General features: G+C 45.2%; 1 protein-coding gene across 1 annotated transcript in view; it reads right to left on the bottom strand.

The window, feature by feature from the left end:
• Positions 1-7153, bottom strand: part of LOC116967409 (B-cell linker protein-like) — a 55075-nt gene extending 47922 nt beyond the window's left edge. The window contains exon 1 of the mRNA XM_033013957.1: positions 6873-7153. The gene's annotated coding sequence lies outside the window, so the exon portion shown is untranslated. The remainder of the gene's footprint in view (positions 1-6872) is intronic.
• Positions 7154-7516: the final 363 nt, after the last annotated feature.

Here is a 7516-nt window from a genome sequence, read left to right on the forward strand (position 1 = left end):
AGTAAGCATTGTTCATCAACTACACTGTAAATGGAGTATTGCGAATGTGCACCAAAGTGTGAGCCAAATAGCGATTACATTTATTAATAATATTCAAAGTTCCGTCACAGCAAATATAAAGTGGGAATATCACACACGATGTCAGGGAGGCAGAAACTCATATTGTTCCATATACAAGTGTTGATGAATTCACCGCTGCAGTAACTCATGGGTTAATGGCCCTGCAACTTTTTCTGAGATGAAAAGCAATCATTAAAATGTGGGTGGCACGGTGGCGCAGCGGTAGAGTTGTTGCCTTACAGCGCTTTCAACGCCAGAGACCCGGGTTCGATCCCGACTACGGGTGCTGTCTGTACGGAGTTTGTATGTTCTCCCTGTCACCTATGTGGGCTTTCTCCAAGATCTTCGGTTTCCTCCCACAATCCAAAGGTTTGCAGATTAATTGGATGGGTATAAGTGAAAATTGTCCCTAGTGTGTGTAGGATGGTGTTAATGTGCGGTGATCGCTGGTCGGTGCGGGCTCGTTGGGCTGATGGGCCTGTTTCCGCACAGTATCAAACTAAACTAAATGCCACAGTTCGGCAACCTACAATGTAGAATGAGGCCATTCAGCCCATCGTGACTGTGCTAATTGGAAAAGATCGCACCTTAACTCTCCTTCCAATACTAGCCCTGTAAGCCTGTAGTTTACAGTCTAGGGATGTTTTACCTGTGACCAGGGTTCGTGAATCCGTTACTCTTTCAGCTAAAGAGCTTCAGGCTCACTGTCCCTTAACTTGGAAATAATGTTCTTGTCTCCCCTTAAAATTTGCACCTTCTTCAGACATCTTAAGGATTTTGAACAAAAAAAAGACACAAAGTGCTGGAGTAACTCACCGGGTCAGACAACATTCCTGGAGCACAAAGATTGGTGATGTTTCGGATCGGGACCCTTCTTCAGACTGATTGTAGGGTGTTGGGTTGCATGACCCACTGAGTTACTCCAGCACTTTGTGTGGTTTTTTTGGAAACCAGAATCTGCACTTTCTTATATCTACATTGGGCTTTTGAACCAACTCTCTGAGATATTTATTGAGGTTTCCCTAACAGTTTAGCAAGAATGGTGTTGGGGTTAGGGCATCAGTGGTAGAGATGCTGCCTCACAGCGCCAGATACTGACCTCAGGTGCTGGCTGTACAGAGTTTGTACGTTCTCCCCGTGACCTGCGTGGGTTTTCTCCAGATGCTCCGGTTTCCTAACACACTCCAAATACGTACATGTTTGTAGGTTAATTGGCTTTGGTAAAATTGTAAATTGTCCCTAGTGTGTGTAGGATGGTGTTAATGTGCGGAGATCGCTGGTCGGCGCGGTCTCGATGGGCCGAATGGCCTGTTTCCACCCTGTATCTCTAAACTAGACTAAACTAAGACCATTCCAGCCGAGAGCTGGTTGGGCCTGGCAGGGTTGGGGTTATTGTCCATGCCAAGGTTGCCTGGTGCTGGACTTCACGTGCCACTGAAGTCCTTATGTGGGCAGTGCTTCCCTTTGGGGGGAGTTGCAGGGTCTTGAACCAGCGACAGTGAAGGAGCTGTGAGTGAGGCTGGTGGATCAGTTGATACAGTACTCCTATACAGCTGAGCACAGGTCCTTCAGCCCATCGACCCCACGCCGACCAGTTCACCGACTAGTTTGACTGTCCTGATTAAATTTTACTTTGTATAACCTCGTCGTCAACTTCCCCTTACTAACAATGATCTACTCGACATTTTCCTTTAAATTCGTTCCCTTCGATCTCTCGGTTTCACTCCTTACCCTTCCATATCTCTTGTTTCACTCTCTCCTGACTCTCAGTCTGTAGAAGGGTCTCGACCCGAAACGTCACCCATTCCTTCTCTCCAGAGGTGCTGCCTGTCCCGCTGAGTTACTCCAGTTTTATGTGTCTATCTTCCGTGTTAAACTGAATTAAACTCTTGCATACACTGCATTGAATTACTTTGAGAGGCTGGATATAATGCAAATCAACTCCACTTGTTCTATGCACCTTCTATATCTCTCGCTTCACTCTCCCTTGACTTTCCGTCTGAAAGGGGGTCTCGATTCGAAACGTCACCTATTCCAGATGCTGTCTGCCCACTGAGCTATTCCAGCATTTTGTGTCTATCTTCGGTTTAAACCAGCATCAACAGTTCCTCCCTTAACATGGTCTAAAGTGCCCCTGTGGCCATTAGTGGGAGAGTCTAGGCCATTAAGTGCGGCCTTTTGAACGAATCCAACTTTTGTAGAACAAATCCTTTTATTTTTTATTAATATGTTTTTGTTCGTCTTTTATTATTTTTATTTTAATCTTAAAATGAACGTATTTAAAATACCAAAGAGTAAAAGAAGATTCAACAAAAGAATCCTCCCCGACTGACGGCCATAAATAAAACATTAGTAAGTCATGAGGGCTATTTTAACACCTGTTATCCTCAGGATTTAGTGGTGCCACCACCGCCCGAGGCTGTTTGACGAGAGGGAAAATGTCTGGGAGAATCCGCTGGCCGTCCTGTCTTCAGTATTATCAACTTTGAATCAACTAATAACAGAAGATTTTCTTTGCTACGAAGAGTTACTCGCTTTGGGCACTCTTACGCGTAGATCACGAGGAATAGATTTCTTCAACAAATTTCAAGATAAATGTGGTGAAGCTGGACTGGATTTGGTTAATTTAACGAGTGTATGTACAGGCGGTGCACCTTCCCTGACAGGAAAACATGAAGGGTTTATTGCACAGATAAAAAAGGTCCAGATGCTCTCATTTCTTTTCACCTTTGTATCTTACATCAGCAAAATCTCTGTGCTAAATCTACTATTTTAAGTGACACTTTGCAACAAGTTATAAGTATTGTTAACTATACCCTCATTAATACCCACGTCTTCGGCAACATGCACGAAAAATGCTTTCTTGTATTGTATTGTATTGTATTCAAATTTATTGTCATTGTCTCAGTTAGAGACAACGAAATGAATTTCCCTTACAGGCAGTATCATAAAAATAAAAATAAATAAATAATAATAAATAATAAAACATATTAAAAATAAAATAGAATTTTTTAAAAAGCACAAACACTGAAAGTCCACGACACAACATAACACAGTGGCACCAAGGTGAGTAAGGCACCATAGTCCAGCCAGCCTCCCCTCCGTTCTTCCCAGATGTTCATTCGTGGTCGAGGTCTTCCTAGCACCCGCAGTCGCCGCCCCGGGTGGCCCGATGTTCAGGCCCTCACGCCGGGCTGGTGGAACACCGACGCCGAACCCCGACGGTGAACATCCTCCTCCTCAGCGGCCCGGACCTCCTGATCAGCCGCCTCCAGCAGCCGGAGTCCGCAGCTCCCGAGCCGGGCAGAGTCACAGGACCCCGTGCTGTCCATCAGCGCCACCCGCGTTGGGAGCCCGCAAACCGCAGCTCCATGATGTCGGTGCAGCAGGTCCAGCACTCCGGGCTCCAGACGGCGACCCCCGGTAAGGCATCGCCAGCCCCGCGATGTTTCAGCGCTGTCCCGCCGCTGCTGGAGCTCTGGTCGGTCCCGGCAGGAAAGGCCGCGCTAATCCAGTAGGTAGGCCGCTCGGGGGGGAGCGAGGACGCGACTCGAATAATAGTCGCGTCCTCACCAGGAAGCGGCTGAAGGACGGTATCCCCCGCACCGTACCCTCTTCCCCCACATAAAAACACAAAAAAAACACAAGAAAACACACTTTTACATAACTAAATAAACAAAAAAACTAAAAGATACCGGGCTGTAGGTGGAGGCTGCTGGCACCAGCGCCACCGGAAGTACAACCGGAAGTGCTTTTCAACCACTTATTGCTGCAAATCTACATTCTCCTACCTAACCCAAAACAAGACGCCCTTAAGGTCACAAATGACGGATACCCATCTAGAAGATCAGCTGAAACTGCGTACCTCCATGTCGCAACCAAATATTCAAATGCTTTCCCACAAAAAGCAGTCACAACAGTCATTAAAAGGTTAGTTAACTTTGGAATTAACAAGTTGTTTTCATTTTCTTGAAGTTAGTACATTGTAGTTAGATTTTTACAAAATAACGTAAATTTTGAAGTATATCTAATTGAAGTTTCTTGGATGCAGCCTTATTAGATTACAGCTAACTTACTGCGGCATTCCAACATGAAAAGGTTCCCCACCCCTGGTCTAGGACCAGAGGGCACAGCCTCAGGATAACAGGATCTACTGTACCTTTAGAATGGAGATGAGGAGAAATGTCTTTAGCCAGAGAGAGGGTGGTGAATCTATGGAATTCATTGCCACAGACATCGAAACATAGAAAAACATTAAAATAGGTGCAGGAGTAGGTCATTTGGCCCTTCATGTCAGCACCGCCATCCAATATGATCATGGCAGATCATCCAAAATCAGTACCTCATTCCTGCTTTCTCCCCATATCCCTTGCTTCCCCTCGCCCCAAGAGCTAAATCTATCTCTCCCTTGAAAACATCCAGTGAATTGGCCTCCACTGCCTTCTGTGGCAGAGAATTCCACAGATTCACAATCTCTGGGTGAAAAATGTTTCCACATTTCAGTCCTAAATGGCTTACGCCTTATTCTTACGGCTGTGGATGCGATGTCATGGGGTATTTTTAAAGTGGAGATTGATAGATTCTTGATTAACGAAGGTTATAGGAAGAAGGCAGGAGAATGGGATTGGGAGGGAAAAATAGATCAGACATGATCCGGGCGGTCACGGTGGCGCAGCTGTAGAGTTGCTGCCTTACAGCGAATGCAGTGCCAGAGACCATGGTTCGATCCCGACTACGCCTGCTATCTATACGGAGTTTGTATGTTCTTCCCGTGACCTGCGTTGGTTGCTCCGAGATCTTCGGTTTCCTCCCATACTCCAAAAAGTTCAGGTTTGTAGGTTAATTGGCTTGGTAAATGTGAAAATTGTCCCTAGTGTGTGTAGGATATTGTTAATGTGCGGGGATCGCTGGTCGGTGCGGACCCGGTGGGCCGAAGGGCCTGTTTCCGTGCTGTATCTCTAAACTAAACTAAACTAAATTAAACATGATTGAATGACAAATGGCCTAATTCTGCTCCTATTTCTTATGATCTTATGGTCAATCCCAAATATGGCACAAGCCAAGATGTGCCTGTTTGGAATTTCGTTCACCAAACAACCCATAAACGTCATCATCTTTTAGGTTTAGGTTTATCAATATCCACCGGGTAGCGCCAGCAATGGCTGCCTCGCCAACAGTCTGTCTGTCCATTCCTTCTTTGTGTTTTAATTGTATGTGTTAAATGTATATTTTTGGTGTTCCTTAGCTTGTTTTATGTGGGGGGTGGTGGGGGAAACTTGCTGCCAGGGTGGTGGTGGTGGACGTACGATAGTGGCATTTAGGAGGGTATTCGATAGGCATGGGTATGCAGGGAATGGAGGGATGTGGATTAGGTGCAGGCAGACAAGATTAGTTTAACTTGGCATCTTGGATGACAGAGACAATATGGGCTGAAGGGCCTGCTCCTGTGCCGTATTGTTCTATGTTTGAGATGCAATTTGAGATACCAGCGACCAAGCCAGTTGTGTACAGCAATTCATTCTTCCCCCGCACAATTAAAGCATGGAATAGTCTTCACCCTACCTTAGTTACCCAACCAGACGCAACTAAATTTAAGGCAGCTCTTCTTCTCCAAGAACACTTTTTTGCTGAAGTCCGCCATCCGCCACCTCCAGTTTAAATTCCATTTGGAATATTTTGGAGGACCAAGATCCAAGAACTTAGGGTTGGAGTGAGGTGTAAGACAGAAGACCAGATTAATGGTTTAGGTTTAGGTTTATAATTGTCATGTGTGTACCGAGGTACAGTACAAAGCTTTGTTCTGCAAGCTATCCACACAGATCAGATAAACCATACAAAAATACATTCGTCAAACTCAAGCACAATAGAGCAAAAGGGAAGATACAGAGTGCAGAATATAGTTCTCAGCATTGTAGCGCACCAGTTCCAGAGACAAAGTCCAATGTCCACCATGGGGTAGAGGTGAATCGGACAGTACCCTAGCTTATGGAAGGACCGTTCAGAAATCTGGCAACATTTCACCCCAAGTAAAAAATAGATTTTCTATTGTGTAGAGATGAGATAAAACATGCAATTACATTTCTGGGCACCATCAATTAGTATTAAATAATTTAGTCATTATTCCCTGCTATTGAATTTTCACCGTTAAGTTTAGGAGTATTTAACATGCTTTATCTTAGTTAACTTAAAATATTACACATTACTCAGAGACACCATTCTTTGTGAAGTGTGTTGTATTCGTACTGCACCTGTCTACATATCTATCTAAGGTAGATAAAAATGCTGGAGAAACTCAGCGGGTGAGGCAGCATCTATGGACCCAAGGGTCTCGACCCGAAACGTCACCTATTCCTTCGCTCCATAGATGCTGCCTCACCCGCCGAGTTTCTCCAGCATTTTTATCCACCTTCGATTTTTCCAGCATCTGCAGTTCCTTCTTATACATATCTATCCAAATGCCCCAAACCAAGTGTACTTGGAAGATAGACACAAAATGCTGGAGTAACTCAGCAGGACAGGCAGCATCTATGGAGAGAAGGAATGGGTGACGTTTCGGGTACTTGGACTTGACTGCTCATCACCCATGCCAACTCAAAGCCAATCCTTGTGTTTCCAACAGAGCAGAAACCTTGAAGCCAACAGCATCGCAACATTATCAATCTGAAGAAGGGTCCTGACCTGAATCATCACCTATTCCTTTTCTCCAGAGATGCTGTCTGACCCGTTGAGTTACTCCAGCTTTTTGTGTCTACCTTCATCATTAAGGCCCAGAATTACACCAGAATGAGAAAGTTAATATAAAACATCGTTACCCTACTTTGAATGCACTGGTGAATAAGCCGTTTCTCTTTGACCAATTCCTCTGTGACTGCCTCATTCAGTTCTGCCAGGACACTGCGCCAATTCTTGTTCATTGAGTTCCCAGTCGACTGTTTGTCATTTCAAATGCAAAGGCATGCAAAGGTGATCCATTGTTCAGCCAGAGAGCATCTATGTTTGATCACCGCCCGCGCTTTGCATAGATTACAGCCCCCAGCAGAGAGCTCTAGTTAGATGTCCCGATGCCCGTCTAATCATTAACTTTCATCAGATTGCCGAAGGCTGTGTGCGGGATCATTGATTAAAGTTTACTGGAAATAAACAATGCTGGAAGGGGCTCGTAAGAGCTGCTGCCTCACGGCGCCAGAGACCCAGGTTCGATCCCGACCTCTGGTGTGTGCATGCTGAAGAGGTCAGGAAGGTTTCATGTGGAAATTCTAATTGTGGAGGCAACAGTAGTAGACACAGCAGTCAGTCAGGGATTCATTCACAAGAGCTCTGAGTTGGAGAATCGTTGACGCAATAGACAATAGACAATAGGTGCAGGAGTAGGTCATTCAGCCCTTCGAGCCACCACCGTCATTCAATGTGATCATGGCTGATCATCCACAATTAGTACCCCGTTCCTGCCTTCTCC

This window comes from Amblyraja radiata, chromosome 39, assembly GCF_010909765.2.
Source record: "Amblyraja radiata isolate CabotCenter1 chromosome 39, sAmbRad1.1.pri, whole genome shotgun sequence".
Taxonomy (NCBI): Eukaryota; Metazoa; Chordata; class Chondrichthyes; order Rajiformes; family Rajidae; genus Amblyraja; species Amblyraja radiata.